The sequence below is a fragment of the Mirounga angustirostris genome, unplaced genomic scaffold, assembly GCF_029215605.1.
Source record: "Mirounga angustirostris isolate CCGP_5_RB_7025 unplaced genomic scaffold, mMirAng1.0.hap1 SCAF_6, whole genome shotgun sequence".
Classification (NCBI taxonomy): domain Eukaryota; kingdom Metazoa; phylum Chordata; class Mammalia; order Carnivora; family Phocidae; genus Mirounga; species Mirounga angustirostris.
Window position 1 is genome coordinate 33,106,621 of NW_026991714.1, and position 22,033 is coordinate 33,128,653.

The window sequence follows — 22,033 nt, forward strand, 5'->3', positions numbered from 1 at the left end:
ATCACCCCCCTCCACCCCCCACAGCCACCATCAATCACCTCCCTAGTCTGGGAGGCACGCACATGAGCCCAGAGGCTGACACAAACCCAGTTTCCCTCTTGGGCACCACCCCTCGATGTTGCACTTATTTCCAGTGAAGTTCCCTAAACTCTGTCAAATGAACAAGAGAAGTGGCCTATTTGGCTTCCCCCTGACTCCAACTCGTAGGGGGAAAAAAGTTCCTAATTCACTGTACCACCAGTAATAGCAAAGGAAGGCAATACTATCTTCCTTCTGAAAATTTCAGTCAAGGTCTGAAAAGGCCAGAGGTGACTCTCTTATGTTAAAATGAAATCCTGGAAGAATTTAGTTTAAAAGACAGTTGCAAGGTCAAATTGAGAATTTGGGGAGAGCTAGAATCGGAATCCAGTTTGTCTGGTTCTGAATCCCTATTTTTCCTGTGACACCATGCTATATTTTTAATCCCCTTTCCTACCCTCCCAATACTAGATAAAATGTCCTAGGAAAACTGTGTTCTATAAATAGAAATAGATCTTGGGACCTGGGGTTTGGATCCCAGAGAGGTTGTCCCTTCGGCCCCTGCTAATAACTGCTTCCAGGTCCAAGTCAGTTTGGGGCTGTGCTGGGTGAGTCAGCCTGCCAACCCCGTAGAGCGGAGAAGCACGCAGCCTCATGGAGCTCCTCTCCTGCTTTGGGGGAGGCCTGCAAGTGGGGCAGGTAGGGAGGGGCAGGACAATGGGGAAAGAAGAGGAAAAAATCCCAGTGAGCCAGACACACGGAGTTCGTAAGGGTCCAGACCCTCTCAGGAGATAGAGACAGGACCAGAGGGGACAGAGACGCCAAAGAAACCCAGCAATAAATCAACATCGGGTAAAGTAGTCCTTCAGGTTTCTTCATGAGGTTACTTTCCCAATCCCCAGAACTCCAAAGAAACAGAAACATGAGAAATCATGTGGATGGAATTCAGTCACCTCAGCCATCCACTCCATTCATGACTGTTTAGATCCAGAAGGTACTAACTCATTCTTAACAATCTGTAGGGCTGAGGCCATTACAGCCAAAGAGATGCATTGCTCAGAAGCCTGGGCACACAGAAGGTGCTCAGAAAATGCTGGACAAATAAACTTGTCATCTGTTCTAGTAACTGTTGAGTTAAGCTGTTGGAAGACCTCTTTTTTGTTGGCTCTTACCCTATTACTATAAACTCTTTCCTATGTATTTTATTTCCCTGAGGATAGATGGCTCAATGGAATTGGGGCAATGCTTCAGTTAAACTAACATTTATAAGCACCTAAGAGACGTGGGGCAAGCAAAACTTATAAGGCAAAGGCATGCTTTCCAAGTAGTCATTGTAAATCCAAGGGTCTAGTTTTTGGCTCGAGTTTTCTTAAAATCTTTCTGTAAAATCATAATTATTATTTATTAATACTGTAATTAATACAGTAATTGTTAATACTGTATTAATCACTGTAGTTAATATAATATTCTCTGTGAATGGGTGACCAGATGTTGCCTCTTCTTTTCAAAAACAATTACTGCCTTTGTTCTTCTAAGTACTCTTCGGACTGTATGGTGGCTCGCTAGCCTCTCCTTCCTCCCGGGGCAACCTATCACACTCCCATTTTGGAACTAAGTAGCTGGAAGTAACTAAAGTAGCTGGAAGTGAGAGAAACAATATGAATTGCACTGCTTCAAAAACACATAGCACTGTATAGCTTACAAAGTGCTTTCGATATGCTAATGAGATCTTTAAAATAGCCTGATAATTAAGGCAAGATGCGATATTTTCTCCTTTGACAGATGAGAAATCTGGGGCTCTTTCCACTTCCCCTTCCAAAGGGAAGCAGGGGAGGACCTATAACAGCATGTGGATTGCAGCCCCTCCAGGGATGCAAGAGGGCCATGGACCTAAAGAAGGGTCATCAGCCACCCCTGGCTAAACACGAAAAGCCCTAAGATCACCCTTCTCCTTCTACTTCACACCTTAAACCCTCGAAATCATCTGATTCCGCTTTATGATTCCAGGCCAGCTTTTTGCCCCCACGATAGATATTTCCAGAGTAAACAAATGACACCAAATGTCACTGAAGATCATGTCATCAGGCACTAGGGAATCCCTGCAGAGCTGAATCTGAACCCAAAACCAAGACCAAATGAGCTCTAAGGTGCTTGCATCTTGTCTCCAGGCCTCATTTTCTGATCCAAAGAGCCAGAACCATTAAGAGTCTCCTCTCTTGGGGCGCCTGGGTGGCTCAGTCGGTTAAGCGTCTGCCTTCAGCTCAGGTCATGATCCTGGAGTCCTGGGATCGAGCCCCACATCGGGCTCCCTGCTCAGCAGAGAGCCTGCTTCTCCCTCTCCCTCTACCGCTCCCCCTGCTTGTACTCCCTCTCTCTTTCTCAAATAAATAAAATCTTTAAAAAAAAAAAAAATAAAGAGTCTCCTCTCTTTGTCCCACCCTTCCACTCTCCTTCGCCACTTTGGCCTACCTGGATGCTGCATTTCCTTTCACCAACTTTACAACCTTGAAACTTGGGGACTATTTCAGGGCAGCCATCGAAACCTGAGGTATTCCTACCTGATAAGAAGCCTGAGAAACAAGCAAAACTCTCAAGGTGAGAGTTTGGTATCTTTTAACCCTTGACCTCTTTGGAGGATTTGAGGGGAGGAGGAAATGGGTTATGAAATACGCACAGCCTATAGTCAGGGCGACCCGTGCAAAAGACATTAAACATTAACTACTCCACTGAAACCAGCCAAGTCTTGGAGGAAAGTAAATAAAGAGCATGAGGAATTCTGGCATGGGTCGGGGAGTCGGGGTGCGCAGGGCTCCAGCCCCATTCCTCTTTGTACCCTCTAAACAGGCCCAAATCCCCCTTGTCACCCTCCTCCCGTGAGCCCACCCCCATATCTTTCAAGAGCTCAACTTCTCTCCCAAAGAGTCAAAGAGATTTCCTATTTCTCTCAGACCACGTGTCTCTCCTTCTTGCTGACTGTCCAGAAATATGCCTCAGGCTGGGGAACATCCTAAGAAAAATGCCGGGAGGACTATAAGTTGCACCACGTGTATATGCTTCTCCATGAGCACATGGCCAAGTTTCTGAGTGTGTTTAGTCAACATTATAATCTCCTATTTCACAGGTGGGTTTGAGGCAAAGGGTGGGTCGACCTATCTTCTGCACAGAAGAGCTTTGTTCGACACTGCAGGTTATCTTATCACTGACAAGTTCACCATGGATGGCAGCCCTCAGTCAGTGAGTTTGGTGGGCTGGTTCTGTGGTGTGGGCTCAGCTAAAACCGAAAGCTCCGGTCGCCAGGACTGGAAACCCACATTTGCTTAGGGCTTGCAGGTGCCAGGCCCTGGGAGCCTGGCACGGGGGTCTTCCCACTTCACTCTTTCCTGCCGCAGGAGGAAAAGAGGCGAAGTTAGGGGCCAGAATGTAACACCTCCCTGCGCAAGGTGGATAATGGAGAGCTGACTTGCTACTCTGAATTGACTTTGACATCCAGCTTCTTTGTGCAGGTAAACCTGCCACACATTCTGTCAGCTGGGACACCTGGAGGAAGACAAGCCAAGCCACCACAGTGGTCTGGTTCTTCTGTCTGTGGACTCCGCCACCCTACTTTGGCCCGAGCCCCACTGAGAACTCCTACCAGTTTCGAGGTACTACTATGCAATGTTAATGTGGGTGGGGTCCTGGCACAGCCCAGCAAGCGGCTTTCTATTTGCCAGTCTCTGTGTCTAATAGCAGGCAAAGTCGGAACATTAATTGAGTTGAACCTTTTAACTAGATTATCCGTGGGTTTTCCAAAGACGAACTGGTAGTCTGAGTTGGAGTTTTCTGAGCCTCACATCCCCTTACAAACAACCTAGCACACCTCATACCTTACACGCTTGTCCACAGAGAGCTCCATTATCACGGTACCATTATTGAACACACACACACACACACACACACACACACACACACACTGCACCCTTTATTTAAATAAAGATAGACATTGAGTTGATAAAGCCAGGGGAAAATTTCCTTTTGGAAATGCAATGGAGAAACTAAGGCACTTTTCTCCCCTGGGTGATCCCCCATTTTAACTCCCTGTACTCTAACTCTTCCTTTCCAAAATCACAACTCAGTTTCAATTGCTCAGAGATGGAAATTTCCAAAACAAACCTATTTTATTTTTCTTGTTGTCTGCAAAATATGCTTATCCAACGAAATAGGCAGATGAAAAAAAATAGGCATCTCAGCCCTGGTCTCCACAAATACATTCCAACCTTAAGAAGCTATCAGTCTACTCTGCTCCCAGACTGGCCTTACAGAGTTGAGGAACAGAGAGGAAAGCCCCCTGGCTGGGGTGCACAGGGCTCCCCACAACCCTGTGGCTCTGACTTCCCACAAAGCACCCCTTCTTGTTGCAGAATAAGCAATAGTTGGTTAGTGATTAACTCACCTTCACTGGATGAGGGGCTGAAGAGAGGAGAGAAATACCCTTTTATTGCCAAGGGTAGAGACGGAGGCAGAGACTGCTTCCCCTGCCTTCCACCGTTTTCTTCTTTTGACCTCCTCCAGACTTACCTGGACAGGTAAATGTTTCATCCGTGCTGCCCCACCCCACCCTGCCACTGACTCACAGCCAATCCCAGTCTTCCCTCCCTACTTCTCATTCCAGCTGTTTCACTGGGAGGGTGTGGGAGGGGGATGGGCAGGGCCAGGCTGCTCTCATGGAGCCAATCGTCTCTTGCCCTCCCCTTCCCTGGTTAAAGCCAATACAGAAAAAAAAAAAGAAAAGAAATAGGAAGGCTGGAAGGAGAAGAGACACGTTTGGGCTCAGACTGGAAGAGGAGAGTTGGCAGGGAGGGAGCAGGCAAAAGACATTATTTTAAATTTTCAATACGAAGAAACACAGACAGGCAGTATGCTTTTCTTTGTGTCTGTTGGAAACGTGATTTTCTATCTAGAATTGCTTTCCTTTTCTTGGAGGTAGGTATTCCCTGGAATTCTCCAAGTTAAAAGCCACTGGGGCCAGTTTTGTCAGTAGCTTTTCTAGCTGTGCAGAAGCACTTTCACCGTCAAGCCTCTTCCTAGCGGCTCTTACTACTAGCACCTCCACTCAGGACTGCTGGAAAAGGGGTGTAAGCCTGCTGGAGCTGAGACACCCTTGCCCCCACTGCTTGGCAATGACCTTCTTAACCTCATTTAGTTCTGGGGGGCATGAAACTGTTTTCTCTCCCAAGAGGCCCCTGTACTGATGAAAAAGTGGCTGGACAGCCTCGAAGGAGGGAACGTGCATGCTGTCATTTGGGTCTCTGGTCTCTTTCAGCTGTTCCTGGAAGGTAGCAATGAATCTGAAGACCTAAAAACAAAATAAGCTTCCAACCAGTGTAGTGACCTGTCTCCTTCCATAGGCAGACTCTTTGCATCTGTTGTTAAAACAACCTGATGAGAGTAGGGAGAAGGAAGTAGGTGGAAGAAATCACTGCTTTCAGGAAAACACCTCCCTCCAGGTGTGGAGGCCACTTTTACCAGGTAGGACTTTTGCCTGGAAGCTCGATTTTCCTACATAGAGGTTATCCTTGATACCAAAAGGGCAGGAAGAAAAATTAAAATCAAAGCATATAATAATCGCCAACATTTATTGAGCTCTTGCTATGTACCAGGTATTATGTTGTGCTGAGCATTTTCATGCATCATTTCATTTAATCTTTATTTCAGCTTCAAAAGGTAGGCACTATTAATATACAAATTTTACAGGGTGGTGAAATAACTTGGATAAGATCACTAGCTAGGAGGTAGCAGAGCAGGGATTTCAATTCAGGCAGTACGATGTCCAGCTTGCCATGCGTCAGTATGATGCCAGTCTGCCTCTGTTTTGGAGAAATTCCCAAGTAGGAAATGTAATTTGCAGGCCTAATTCTAACAGTTAGATTAATCCTTTCCCATCTCATTGCTGTCTTGTAGCCATTCATATCTCTATTAACAAGATGACACATGCCTTTCAATCTTTTCTCTTCCTGTGATCACGGTTGGGTAGGAAATAAGAAGTGCAATGATGCTGGGGCCAAGACAGAGAAGAAATTGGGAAGGACTAGTGAGGAGGAAGGAGGAAGCCTGAGATAACCAAGTACCCTATCAGCAGCATATGGGTAACGAGCTGACTGAGCATTGAAGGGTGGCGACCTCTCTTCATGGTGTGTCACTCAAACATGCACGATGTCATAGTAGTAACAAAACAGGAAAGGCACCTCCATCCACATCAGCAGGAGTTCAGTGCAACTAGAGTTACACCCATGGATGGAATCACTGAAGTTGATCCAGCTTCACAGGTGTGCGATTTGAACATTTGCTAGAAAAATGAATTTGACTCATGAGCATTAACTTCAAAGATGATAGCACAGTCTTGTTTGCGAACAAACACAGTTTTTCAGTTTATAATAAAATTAGTATAATCAGGAAGGGCTCCTTTCTTTTCACAGGTAGAACTAGGGACATAGACAAAATGATTGTTCTGTTCCTCTCTTTCCTTTTAGACATACATCTCTTATTGAAAATTATGAAATATTTCAGATGCCCTGGCATAACAGACACCACTGTACCAACACCCAGTTCAAGAAATAGAACATTACAGCTGAAGTTACTTCCAAGATTTGCCCTCCCTTCCCTCCTACCTCCTCAAAACACACATATGCCCCCACTGAATTGAACCGCTATCCTGAATTTGAATGTTCTTCCTTCTCCATATCTTTAGATGTTTTACCCTGGAATCTTTTTTGCTTTGCTTTTTTTGTTTTTGCTTGGAAAAATACCAAGTCTCTAAAGGAGACCTGGACCAGGGGAAAGACAGGCCTTCCAAAATCAAACACTTGAAGGACTAAGGCTCCACAGTTGATGTAGGTCATCGTTTGAGGAGGAAAGTGTCATTGCTTTTTGTATATGAATTCCTGTTTGATGACCTGACTCTGTGAAAACTAATTATGGTCCAGTTCACCTGACTCACCTATGTCCTCCCTCCTTCTCCAGCCTGTATGTTGTTTTGGTATGGTCATCTCCTTGACAGACAGAGGCTAGTGTATGGTTTCCTTCCTCAGTACAATCTCCTACTGAGGTATCTCATTTCCCCTACCCAAGTGCATTTCACACACACACACACACACACACACACACACACACACTACTTCAAAACCAAAATGTACCATAATCATTGGTTAATCTTTCCTCTTTGGGTCCCTTATAAAGTTGAGTTCTCGCAAAATAGCTGTAGACCTCCAATCTAAACATTCATGATACTTATTCATTCACATTATAGTCACATCCTATCAGTGCCTTTCTTCTCCCTTTCCTCTCCAAAGGAAAAATGAAGGGACTTTGAACATGTTTTATCACCATCCTTAAGAAACAAAGGGTGCCCACCAAGTTCACGGTATTGAGCATGATACTGTATGCTGGGTCTGAGTGTTTTTCCAACATATCAGGGGAAGGAGAGGTTTTATTCCTCAAGTAGTACCAAGAGCTGTCTTTAAAGAGAAGACAACTAGAGAAGGGTTCAGATGAGGGTGATTATAATTTGGCTATAAGCCATGGAATTGATTGGCCATATTAAGACATCAAATAGATCACCAAGTTTTCTTACCAAAGTGGTATTAGTGTTAAGCCTAAAATAATTAGAGGAGAACTAAAGGGTGTAATTAAGAGGGTTTGGATGAAGAAATTCTGAAATTAATCATTAAGTAGTTCTTGGGAGTAGATTTTTTTTTTCTTTCTTTTTTGAGATCAGTATCTCTTTGGCCCACCTACCATGGAAATTTGGAGGATTCAGTAGTCCTTTACCTTCTAGTGCTAATGAAAGTTTGAGATCTGAGATCATCTATTAGGATCAGAGAGTTTTGTAAGTAATGCCAAATCTTAACATGTTCAAAATTGAAATCATCTTGTCCCCCTGCCCCCGACCCCAAACATGTCCCCTTTCCCCATGCCAGCTAATTGCATCGCCATATTCTCACCCAGACTCCATGCTTCATAGAGTCCTCCCCTATCTCCTGTGAGATCATTCCAGCTCTTCGTGCTCTCTAGTCTGCTTCAGGATTGCACTAGTTATCTGGTCATGGACCACTGAAGATGTGAAGAGACCACAGGAAGGTCTTGTTTCACATCTTCCATTTTATAGATGGATCTATAGATTATCTGAGTTGTTGATCCTCTCAATACATGGATGCATTTTCATAGCATTCAGGACTAAATTCCAAGTCCGCATGTGACACAGAAAGACCTTCATGAGCAGACCTTACATGCTTCTCCTCTCACATATTCATCCATATTGTTTATTACAGTCACATCTAATATTTCTGAAACTGCCATGCTTTCATGTTTCTGGGCCTTTGCACATGCCGTACCCTCTGCTTGCACCCATTCCTATGATGCCCTCCTGGCTTAGTCTTATCCTTCTTTCAAGTTTCAACTCAAGTTCCACCCTCTTTTGGAAAGGAATGTTAGGTGCTGCTTCACTGTAATCTCCTAACACAGCATATACATCTCTGAATTTAACCCACTAGGATGTAACTGTCCTCTTTTTCTCCCTGTAAAATTTGAATTCATGAAGAACATCAGATACTTCTGAGTATGACTCCTCTATTGTATTATAGTAGTTACATATTAATGCCAAAACTGATGATGAACTTTTTAGCAACTGAAGTCCTTTACTTAAGAAAATTGCCCTAAAAACTTCATTTTTGGAGATCGTGTTGGTAGACAAGTCATCTACTGCCACAGATTTGCTTATTATTTTTTCTAAATCTTGTCTTTTGACATACTATTACCCTGTGCCTTCCCATTCCCATCACATTTACAAACCTGCTTTCCTTTGCACCCATCTTCTTCTTTTCTTTTGGTACAACAAAGAAAATGTTTTTCCCTTAAAACCCCATCATCCATGTGTGCTCTGGATCTCATCTCACAAACTCTATCCTTGCATTCCTCTCTCTTACATCATCTTTTTGACCTTTCTACTAAACTAATGCCCATCAGGGGGTGCCCAGGTCGCTCAGTCGGTTAAGTGTCTGCCTTCAGCTCAGGTCATGATCTCAGGGTGCTGAGATCATCGAGCCCTGTGTTGGGCTCCCTGCTCAGCAGGGAGCCTGCCTCTCCGTCTCCCTCTGCCCCTCTCTCTTTCTCTCTCTCTCTATCAAATAAAATCTTTTAAAAAAGAGTTAAAAAAATAATAATGCCCATCAGCATTCGAATATACAACATTTATGTGTAGTGTTTCTGGAGCCACTTGCTGGTTTGATTCTTTGCTTCTTCATGTAAATAAATGCTATGACAGGTGGGCTCTGAGATACTATGTGTACTTTTCCTTTTCTATTTATCTTTTTTGTCCTTCCATTCTTGCCCACTGTGTAGGTGTCCTCTCAATACTTTCAAATATAGTAGCATATCATTAGTTTCATCGTGAAGAAACATTTTCCAGAGCATTCTGATTTACTTCCATCTGGATAGGTTTTTCTGTAGCCTGTTGCATGGCTGTCATTTTCATATCTGTCTTCATCATCCTACTGGAAAATATCCTTTCACTTCTTTCTTTTGTTGGAGTAACTGGATCTCATATCTCCCTCTTTCCTGAGTTAGTTCTCTCAGTTTGGTAAAACACATTTTCCAGTAGTTTCCCGAGAAAGTGTGTAAGATCATACATGTCTGAAGTATTGATATTCTAGCCACACATTTGATTGATAGCTTGTCAGGGTACAGAATTTTAGATTAGTATCTGCTAGCTTTCAGTGCTGTTATTGCAAAGCCCAAAGCATCTATGATTCTGAGTTTAAGGCTTTCTCTTTGTTTTCAGTATTCTGAGTTTTCATAATGATGTGTTTTGGAGTGAGTCTATATTCTGGATACTCAGTAAATTCAGTCTGGAAATTCATGACATTCCGTATTTTCTTGAATTATTTATTTGATGAATTCCTACTGTCCATTTCCTCTCTCTCTCTCTTTTTGTTGTTGTTTTTGGGTGTTATTGGACAACCTCCTGGACCTCAACCTCTTTGTTTTGCTACTGAGCAATTTCTTAAAATTTATCTACAACTTTCTCTTGCATTTTCAATTTCCAAGAATTATTGTTTGTTCTCTGAATTTTTATTACATTTTCTCCAGTTTCATTGATGCAAAATCTTCTCTTATTACTTTAAGAACATATATGTAAATATGTTAGTGTTTTTCTGCCTCTATATAGTCTCTATTTTCTCCAAGTTACTTTTTTTTTCCTGTTTGTTTTGGCTTCTGTGTTTCTTATTAAAGAATATATTCAGATGTCTGATGATTCTTGGCTATCCACTCAAATTTAAGAATTTGCCAACAAAAAGCTAATTAAATTTTGAGGCATAGCTGGAGCTGGTTGACTGTAGACGTTGCTAGAGAGTGATCTCATAGGACCATTTGGTTGGAAAATCTTTGATGCCAATATCTTTAGTATCAAAATGGCCTGTTTGGAATCCTCAGAGAAGAGTTTTCCAATATCCTTCCTGAAGTGCATAATTCTGGCAGCTCTCATTCTTGGAGCCTAGAGGCAGAGGAAGGTTATTGCTCTCAGCATCTAGCGTATAAAAACATCACTTCATCCCCTTAGTTTTAGTACAGAGACCCTACTTATCCTGAGAGGGGATGTAGCAAGCAAGCTCTTAGTTGCTCCAAGTGGGAGAGAAGATGGGAGAGGTCTTACTGTTCCTTAACCAGACTCTTCACCCATCTTCCTGATTTTTTCCCCACCTCTGTTTTCAGGGGTACTAATGTCACCAATTCTTGAATTTTTGAGGGGGATCTCCATGGAAAAAAGTAGGGTCGCTGGCTTAGGATCAGCTTTTTCAAATCTGCTAGGTCAGTTAATACTCATCCAACTGCTGTCTAGCTTCCAAAATTTTGTTGCTGTTTTTTAATCCCACCATCCCTTTGTCCTTCAGAGTTTATGCCTTTCAATAAATCTCATAGAGTTACTGTGAAGATTACATGAGATAATACATGAAAAATGCTCTCAACATTGTAAGCATTCAACAAGTGCTATTATAATTATTGCCATCATCACTTAAAAAGGTTACTACAGCAGCCTCCTCCTAACTGGTCCTCCACTTCCATTCTTGCCCCCTTCAATCCATTCTCTACAGAGCAGTTGAAAGAACTTGGGAGAAACATAAATCTGATGCTTTCCTTAATATGCTATAATGTCCTCCCAGTTACCTTAGGATAACTTTATTTTTTTATTTTTATTTAATTTTTTATTTTTTAGAGAGAGAGAGAAAGCATGAGCTGGGGGCTGGGGAGGGACAGAGGGAGAGAATCTTAAGCTGACTCCATGTCCAGCACGGAGCCCCACACAGGACTCAATCTCACAATCCAGAGATCATGACCTGAGCCGAAATCAAGAGTTGGATACTTAAACAACTGAGCCACCCAGGCACCCTAGGATAACTTTATTCTTAAGTTATACATTGATTCCATTCATTCACATGTTCATTCATACAAATATGTAATGAATATCCACTATGTGCCAGTACATTGTTAGGTGCTGCGAATACAATCGTAGTAAGGGAGAACTGGTCCCTGCCCCTGTGGACAAACTATTTGGGGACACACATATAAAATGAACAAACAAGTAAAATGTGGCAAGTATGCATTCAGGTAAGTGCTTAATATAGCTTATTGATGATGCAAATCTGGATCCTTGCTTGCTTCTAAAAACTTCATCTAATGTCCCTCTTTTCCTGTGTATCACACTATGGCCAGACTGGCCTGGAAAATGTTTCATTTCCTCCTGCAATATAGGGTTTGCAAATGCTATACCCCTTACTTGGAATGCTCTTCTTACTCTTCAAATGACTAACTCCTATTCATGCTTCAGGTTTCAACTTAAGTCACTTTCTCAAAAAGACTTTCCCAGATTCACCACTTTTAATTAGAATCTCCCCCGCCCCATTATTCCCCTCATAACACCTGTATTTCTAATTTTTATAGCATTGTTTGTGTCCCCCAACCCATGTATACCCAGCACCTAGGGCAGTTCCTGAAACTTAGCATTCAAAAATGCTTATTGAATGAATTGACTATCCTTCTCAAATCCTAAGGTATTTGACAACATACAAGAAATAGCTCAATAAGGGCTTGTTAAATTAAACTGCTTAACAATTTATCATGGATAAATTATGACTTTAGTTGCTTACAGCCAAATCCAAGATCATTTTCTCAGTTTTCACTGTTATAGATTAAGAGTAAGAAAAATAAGGCTGGATCATAAAGGATGGATCTAATGGGAAGGGTCACTTTGGCAGAAGTCAACATAATTCAGAGTCTGTTCTGTAGTTTCATTGGTTTAAAACCTTGGTTTGATCAGTTTACTCCATAATATTCAAGCTCCAAGAGAAGAATTCAAGCCAATAAAATTCCTAAGAAAAAGACTTCTCAATTCCAATGCAAAAGAGTTAAGTCATAGTAGAAGAAAGTTTGGAATTCTAATAGGTGTAATGTCCCATGCACAATTAGGATGAGTAATTTTGTGAAATATCCTATATAATAGACTCTAAAAAACTATTCTTATCCCAGATGAGATTGGGCACATTCAGGGTGGTATGGCTATAGACAATTATTCTTATTCCATAAGGGACATATTTTCTACCTAATTCAATATAAATATCCAACAGAATTGAAATGAATTGTGCTAGAAATATTCATGGCTACTTGAAAAAAGTCTGGGCCTTTTAAAATAAACACTGACAAATTCTTACTATATTCCTCCACCATTGATGGCAGAAAAATCATATTACATCATTTGCTTCATACCTGATATTTCCAAGATTATTTCTCCTCCTCCTTCTCCTTTTTTTTTAAATACAGATTTTATGGCAGCTGTTTCTTGTTTATCATGTGAAAGGTGCTGCTGAGGACTTCCATATCCTGTAACATTGTACTAGGTAATTCAAACAAACTTCCCTTGCTGAAGCAGTGGGGATCTAAAAATATAGTGCAGAATTTGAAGAATTTCCGGGCTTGGAACAGGGTGAGGATAGAGATCAGGTGTGGGGCACCCAACATTTGGGACTTTTCCCCTGGAGATATTTCTCTATTCCAGAATGGGTGGCTGAGATCCTGAGGGGTGCTTCTGACAGCTTCATGTAAGCAGGGGATCGGGGATTGGAGTCCAGGATCCACCAATGGATGGGATCTAGTGAACCGCCCCTTGCTGTAGGTTGGGAACTCAAAGAGCTGCGCTGGAGGAGTGAGCATGAACTCTTTCAACACCAGCTGTGTCGGACTTACTGCTGTGCTGATATCTACATGCTCTACTTTATGAGCCAATTTAGGGATTATCAGGAATAGTTTTGTCCATACTTTGTATTTAACTTCAGCATTGACTGAAGTAAGCTTCAGTAAGCTTCAAACTTCAAATTCATAGCTTTCAAGACCACGGCAATTATTCAATTGCAGGGCTTTAGAACATGGCTGAGTCACTGTGACACCTGCTCTAATGTCTAAAGATTCGCTAATGAAACCCATCAATTGAATGCGGAGAAATGCCATCAATAAGATCAGAAAACTCTTCTTGGTGTACAGAAGGAATTTTAGAGGACAGAAAGGCAGAGAAGCAGTTAAGAGGCAGTCACAAAAGCAGAGAAAGGATTTGTTCAGAGCTTGTTGCTCATGAATTCTTCACTTTTTTTTTTTTTTTTTAAACTCACACATAGGGAAATCATAACTTTAGTGAGCTTAGGGAAGTATGTTCATGATACCCTGGCACTTGATTCCATCAGATAAATACCCTCAAAATTATCTATAAACATAATACAGACAAAGGCAATCCACGTTAGAACCAATTTTTTAAATAGGAAAAGTATTTGAGATGCCTATATTTCTATTCCTGAACCTCTCATTTTCGACTTAGAGATATAGTAAGACAAGCATAGTGTATACTACTGCCAAATATGTAAGTCCTCTCTGTAGCCTCTGCTGGATTACTAAATCAGCACAAGGCACTCCTTTCTAAACACTAATGGGACGGTAGAGAGGAAAAAACAAATCAGAGAAAAACTGTTTTTCTCCGAGAGAAGAAATTCTTTTTTTAAGTATCTATTTCATAACTAGTCCTTGAAACAAAATTTTCAAGATGTCAGGGACCTAATTACTTTTAGCTCTATTTCTCACAACGCAGGAGGCTTATCACAATACTTGAGCTTCAAGTATTTGTATTAGGTTTTCATGGTAAATTTTATTTTGCAATATTCACCCCTTATTGGTCTCAGTTCTTTCCTCTAGAGCTTTAGAGAATAAATCTACTTCATCTTTCACACAATGCTTCCCAGAATGTGAAGCTGTCACATCGACCTGAGATCTCGTTTCTCTTCTCCAGTTCCCTCAGCTGTCACGTATGACAGTTGCCAAACTTTAGTTTTTCATTGTTTTACATGTAAAACCCTCATCCAAACCCCCCAATGCAATGTGACTAAAGCAGTTTACATTAATACTATTGCTTCCTTTTTTCCCCTAGATTTTTTAACTATTAAAATGCCACTGTTTCTGTGGCCCAAGTCACATCACCCTGTTGGGATAGACTTTGAGTTAAAATATCATTGCTATTTCATCAAATCAACTACAGAGCCAGGTTTTACCTGTGTTGGACTCACATAATAGACTGTTTTAGAACTTCAGGGCAGGGCTTCACATTTAAGAATATTCAATCCTGGGGTTTTTCAGCCTGTCGAGAGTTTTGAATTGTCATTCATTGTACTATCAGTCTCTTCTGGATATGTAAGATTTTTATTTACTTATGAGAGAATTTATATATTTATATTATCTGTGAATTTAATGACTGTCTTTAGCGGATTAAAAGGGATTGCATGAAGCCAAGGACATGGGACTGACCTAAGTCATCAGTGGTCTCTGGAAGTTGATACGGACTCATTTAAACAACTGTGGTTATAATGGTAGTTCTCAAACTTTATCATGCATCAGAATCAGAACAGATTTTTGGCCTCATTTAGTTTGGATTTCTGAGAATTTGCATTTCTAACAAGTTCCCAGGTAATATGATGAGCACACTTTAAGAAGCATTGCTTTATGGGTATAGCTAATTGTTCAACAAGCTGCCATCACACAGCCCATGACACTCCTTACAGACCTTTTAATGAGGTTTGACTTGTCTTATTCTTAGGTTAGATTTATGCTGACCACCTCCCTCCCCCAAATGTATTTTGTCCTGGTGCACAAACCACATCATGGTTCCACTTCCAGAATTTTTAAGCTTCAATGAGAAGGAAAGGATAAGTAGTTCAAGTTAGAGTCTAAATTCTGGTCAATTCTAGTAACTCCAGTGTTGTTCAAGTAAGATTAGAGTTCTCCCACAGAGATGTTGCAGTATCCAAACAGATCTAAGATCATGTAGATCTTAGTCTATTATAAATGAAAAGGCACCACTTAGCCTTCCCACAATTACTCAGCAGTAGACACTGACTTTACACCTTTCGGGAGCTGATTGCATACCCGAAAATTTGGAGTCAAGGAAGGAAAATTTCAAATGCCCTCTGGTGTCAAAAAGAAGAAAACATGTTTAGTTACTCCTGTCAAAGTCATTAGGATTCCACCTACAGAGTGAGATTTGGCAGATGTTGGTACCCTATTCAAAGCAGTGGTCCATTAGCTTTTGGTAATGAATATGTAACTTGAGTGCAGCGGCTGTTCACTGGTCCTGTCCTCACCCCAAAATATGCTCAGACAACAGTATTTTCACTTCATTTATTTCTTCAAAACAAATCACATCATACAGCATTAGGTATTTAAAATCATAGACCTCATAAATAAAATCACTTCATCTCAATGACAATGGCAAAACCACACAAAGTTGTACAAAATGAAATCAGACATTTCCCAGGTGGCAGCAGTGCATTGACTGTGAAAAAGATGCTGGCAAATAGACAAAAGAACACTTTTAAAACAAGAAAACACTGTCCATCTTAATGAAGAAAGATATGCCAAGAAACAGAACTTCCTTCTGTTTTGCCCTTACCTACTACTTTTTCAAGTCATGTTCTAAGCTCTAAATTTGACAACCCATGCTTTCCTTCTTGCTTCAGGAAATCTCCACATCGCCTCCATTCCATCAAGGAGTGGAGGAAAGAGAGGCCTACTGTCATTCTCTATCCCTTTTAACAAACTTCTATATATTTATTCTGCATTTTAAGCTGAGTTCAATACTTCTTTAAAGGGAAAAGATTACTCTTTGCTAAGGAAATTATATTTCCTGTGAACAGCTTGAGTCATGAATGGCACCCAGGTGAATTGGAAACCTGACAAGAATTAGGTGCCCTGGTCCTTTTAAGTAACTTATGGGTTACAACTTACTGCATATCCTATACCAGGTCTAAGATCGGGCTCACGTAATCTTAGTAGAAATTCTAAACCTTTCTTAGGTTAACCTGTTACCTACAACTTAACCAAATCATATCTTCACATCCCTAAGCTCCTAGATGTGGGTATTTTTAAAAGACAAGTATAAAAAGGCATCACAGCAAAATGCTTCTATTCATGGTTTATACATTAATGATAAGCTTCTCAGTTATGGTCCTGCTACATTCTATGCCAAGAAATGGGTGAGGAGGGTTAGGAGGACACAATGCATTGCTTGAGAAATTTTTCAAAAAGCGTTATTCATGACTAAGGAATGTATCCAATTGAGCATCTCTTCTGTTTAAGTGGTACTTCATCCCCCTTTCTCTTCAATCTAAAATAGCAATCTCCTTTAAATTCATATGGACCAAGACCTAAATCAGCACCCCACAACTCAGTATCAATGCAACAATTTCTTCAAAGTCAAATATTCAAAGCACTGTAAACAAAATGCCAGCTAATTTTTGGAAAAGAAAAAAATAAATAAAACCCTTTCCCACAATCAGGCAAGTTTTATAGTCTAAGTTGAATTAAATGTGTTGAAATATTATAACTCTTAGTAAGAAAACATCTTTAATGAACTAGCTTATTCAAATCAAGTGTTTCACTTTAGACTTAAAAATGACACTTTTAAGGCTAAGAAATCAGCTCCCTTAAAGTAAGTTTGCTTGGAAACAAATGAAGAGTTTTAAGAATCTGATCTTTTCCAAAGTGGTATAGTATAGTCATCTTTGTGCTACAAGGACAAATTTGAATACCGCACTGTACAATGAATGAGAAAGAATAATCACATTACAGAAACAGGTAACTTTTTGAATGCTAGGGCACAGAGCATGCCCCTATGTTACTGAAATCAAGTTCCACTGTTATCAAAAACCAGAATGTTGTACCACTGGATACACTATACATTGATGGCAATTGTTGATTAAGAAGAGCTGATTGTTAGCAGCTCAAGAATTACATTTTAATGCCTTTAGCAAGATCCCTGGAGAGAGCTAACATGTAAACTTTTACTTCGTTTTTTTTTTTTTAAAGTGCTGCAAATAATAACAAACGTGTGTCTCAACACATGAAAGAACATAAATCTTAATATATGAAAGTTTAAGAAGGCCACCTGATCCATAAAGAAAACAATTATTCTGCTAATTTTACATACTCCTCATTCTAACTTTTTCAAAAAAGACACAGAAAACTATGGTTAGCTAGGGCAACTTGCAACATATATGTTTTAATGCCTACACAGGATAGAAAGCATATGCTAGATAAGCAAGTTGGGCATGGGCACTTAGGGACATTTATAGAGAGATAACACATTAATGCATTCCTGATAATGACTTTGCTCGGGCTTGAACTTCACGGAATAATCAACTGGCATGATTATATTAGTTTTTGCCAACAGGGTCAAGCTGACCAGCAGCCAAACTTTCAAGGGTACCCCTCGACTATGCTCATTTTTCATGGAAATAATAATATTAATAATATTTCATGTGAAATAATTAAGAAATCAACTAGGAACAATTACAAAAGATGTACCACACTGATGTCCTTATATGGCTATCACATCACAAAATTCCCAGGGATAGTAATTTTAACCTATGAAAACATTCTACCTAGAAGTGCATCTTCACCGCCCTACACCGGATCTCTAAATCCAAAGAAGAGTAAGGGAAAGAAGAATAAGAGAAAAGAAGAGTGGGGGACAGGAAAGCCCAATCTTCATTCATTCAGCCACTAATGTAAACTCTCCTCATCTGAATTAAAAAACTATTCTTGCATGGCACTCAAAAAAGGAATAAACAGGAAGAAGGGTTTCATTCTGCTCAAGTGCAAATTTAAGAAAAAGTTTTGATCCTGTTGCAAGTACTAACTCCATAGTTTTCAAAATTCTGAAGATTAGAATTTACATACATTAATAAACTAATTTCAAGACTTTAATAAGTGCAGTAAAAAAACCTTTAGATTCTGTGAGGTTTACAAACCTAAGTTTAGAAAGAGCACAAGTTTAGGTTTTGAATCCTCAATAACTAAATCAAATTGTCTGCAAATAATGCATCATCTTGGATTTTCCATGATCAGAACATTCAAGTCCTAGTGCTGAATTTCAGCAACTGATTAATTTATAACTTATTACTCAGAGCCATTTGACTGAGTTACCGACGTCCAGTTGGTGAATGGACAACCTAGGTAACAAGTAAAATAGAGTAAGATCACCGGAATAAATACTTGACACTTGCTAAGAAGTATAAGCTTAAACATGGGAACAAAAACACTGAAAATGAAGGGGTTTAATTTTATAAAATATCAGGTTCTATTTGTTAAATTAATCCATGTAGATAAAATATACTTAATTTTAAAGTGACAGAAATTTATGTTGGAAAACATATCAATACCTGCTTGGTACATTGTAAATTACCCAATAAATATTTGTTGCATGAACAGACTTCTCTAAAATTCCAGTAAGCAAATGTCAAGTTTGGCTCCTGAACTAGCTTTATGCACAATGACATGTAAAGCTCAATTTGATGGATGCTACCCAGTGATATACTCTTAACTTCTAGTCTTAAATGTAGTTATTTTCTGGGGGAAATAAGAGATACAAAAATCTTTAGACCAAAATGACAGTCAGGTACAAAGAGATCTTCAAACATATTCATTTGTATATATTATGAATTCCAAACATTAAGTATCGCAAGCTCACAAGTGCTATTTTTAAGGCTCAGTAAAATAGAAAATTAAATTCTTTTAAGTTATACTGACCATAACTTATAATGCCTAAAGCAGCTATTCACAAAATAGGTACTCAAGAAATGTCACCTAATAATTTCAAGCATACTTTGTGAATTCTTCCTTAAAGGAACTTGTCCACTAAATTGTTTACATGCTCCTTAATTTTATATGGCCACCTCCACCAAGTGAAAGTGCTAAAAGTAAATCTCAATTTTAAAACATTCGCCAAGAAGATATGCTGAAAGAGACAGAAGTGCTTTAAAGTATACCATTGGTTTTATAAATGAGATACTTCATAAAAAAATGAGACCAGATAACGAAACTACACATTAAGCCTCTTCACATTTTGTGAAATAATACATAACAAATTATAATTTAGCATCCCTGATCTTCAGAAGAATTAAGAGGTAGAAAACTTTTATCTGGAAGATCTCAGAGTGAAGCTAATTTTAGAGGGTATGCCTTGCAGTTTAGCCCACCAAGCAAATGACTACATGTCTAATATTAGGAAGAAGCAGAATTTCAAAAAAGCTGAATAAGGCAAGGATTTAAAAACTGTCGTATTTTGGAAGTGAAACAAATTCATTCAATGTTATTATCCCAACTACTTTAAAACTCTTCAAAAGTCAAAGTAAAAGATTGTAGATAGGCAAAGTGCTAACTTTGAAATGTGAAATTATTCAAAAGAGCATTAGTGGCCAGATAAGGCTAGCATGGAAAAAAATACTGTTTAGGTAAACAAAAGATCTCACAAAAACCAAATCAAAGCACAGCATTATCATTTTAGACGAAGGCTGTTTTTTAGGAGTTGGAGAAAAAGCTGAGGAAGTTAATCCCTCCAGACAAATCTTTATGTAAAAAAACAATAATCAAGCACTCAAATTTCAAGAAACTTCAATTAAAAAATAAATACCCTGCTTAATTTAAAATTTTTATCTAACGTGACAAACATCAATAAATGGGTTGCATTAAAACACGAGGCCAACGGTCTTTTAAAGCTTTAGTAAGCTGCTCAGGCACCTTTTCCCTCATACATTCTACTTTTATACACTAGAAATCCTAAATTGGGCACTATCAGTTCCTTAGGTAACATTCTCAAGGAACACACTCATCCCTGTAAAAATTGCTTGTAATGTACTTATAACTGGTTAAGTACACATTTATAAAGTCTACCAAATTGTAATATAAAATCGGTTTTGACAATTCTGAGTATCTTCATTTGAGGAATCAATTCAGAATTTAGAAACTATTAACTCAATCAGAGTTTTTAAAAGGACTCAATTATGGAGACATTGTGGTTTAAGTCCAGTGGCCTCTAGTGAGGCCTTCCGCATTACTCAAAATATGAAGTTGTTTTCTTCTACAGGTTAATGCTGCTGAGTGCTAGTTTATAGTACTAAAATTCAAATCTTCAGGGTAATGTCAGTAGGTAGCAAGGACCACCTATTCTGTCACCCCAGCAGAGAAAGGGCATCTATCACCACTGTAGACACACATCTGTAAACTTGCACACTAATTTTAATCTTAACAAGGAATTTCAGTGTCTTAGTGGTTTTAAGTTAAAAAGACGGTTCAAGCATTGTGTCCTTTTGTTCTTTAGGGTTATGAATAGCTTATTGGAAAACCCAGAGCCTTCTGGATCTGTGAGGTAGTAGGCGGCAATCCTCATCATGCATAGATCACACTTCTCCGAAGTTGGTATGGCCTGTCTCCTTGGCATGGTCCCTTGCTTCTGCTTGTCCAGTTAATCCCTTCTGACATACCATGCATCTCAGGGTGAAGCGGTTTACATCAGTAAATTGTCTCTTTCTTCTAGCTTCGTCTGCTAATTCCAGTGCTTGTACAAGAACAATATCATCATTAGAGGAGAAAATGGTCAGAGGCGGGGTGTCTGGGTCAGGGAAGTTACGCTGAAGTGGATCATAGTGGATGCCATCATATATAAGCAGGACCCTTTTGGTGTATCCTGCATCTTCCCCAAAACGATCAATTCTTACTGTCTGTGTATCCACTACACATATTTCACACTGATAAAATTTAGACAAAATTGATATCTCAATAGCTCCTCCCCAAGTATCATCCCTTTTGATCCAGTCACAGTACTCTTGATTTGTTTTTCCCAGGATTGCCTCACTATAGAAGTCTGGATCACTTGCTACAATTTGTGCTATGAGGCGTCTCATCTCAGGGGCACAAGCTGGATTCAAGACTCCTCCTTCTACAACATAATATACACTGGTAAAGAGACAAGAGTTGTCTGCCGGGACCACAGTTCTGCTAAGCACAGGCAAAGTTTCCCTGACGTAACTAGGAGCACCATGTTTTGTAAATGCAGGTGAAGTTTTGGGCCTGGTTTGGTCTTCTTCAACGATCAGCATGTCGCCTGTTAAAAATAAAACAAATCCAGAACTGCAGAGAAATTACAGATGAAATTGGTTGTTCACTAGCCAAGTTTGTAAATTACAAACAGAAGGAGTTGAAGTATAAACTGGGTTACTAGGGAGAATACAGCTTTGCAAACAGGAAACCAGTAACACTTCTTGTTCACTCAATCTCCATAAAGATGAAAACAGAAGGAAGAAGAAAAACATTTTAGGCTGCATACCAATTTAGTGAAGGATCCCTGGTTATACACCTTTATACTTACTTAAAAAGATACATTTCAAGAACAAAATTTCCTTAATGCTTCCTCTCTGCATTTTAAAAGCACAAATCTTCCAAAAAGTGTTTACCCTAGACTACACCACTAGGGGGTTCTCGTTCTTCTGAAACTTAACATATCCACCCTGTAGTGTTTACAGGATCCTTGATACAACAGCTGAAAGCTTTTAATGATCAATATTGCTGTTCAAGTTTTAATATTGGACAGAAGTAACTGCAATTGTTTAGAATCTGA

General features: G+C 39.7%; 1 protein-coding gene across 1 annotated transcript in view; it reads right to left on the reverse strand.

The window, feature by feature from the left end:
• The window catches only part of CUNH1orf116 (chromosome unknown C1orf116 homolog), a 34,277-nt gene that overhangs the window by 11,519 nt on the left and 725 nt on the right, over positions 1-22,033 (reverse strand). The window lies entirely within an intron of this gene.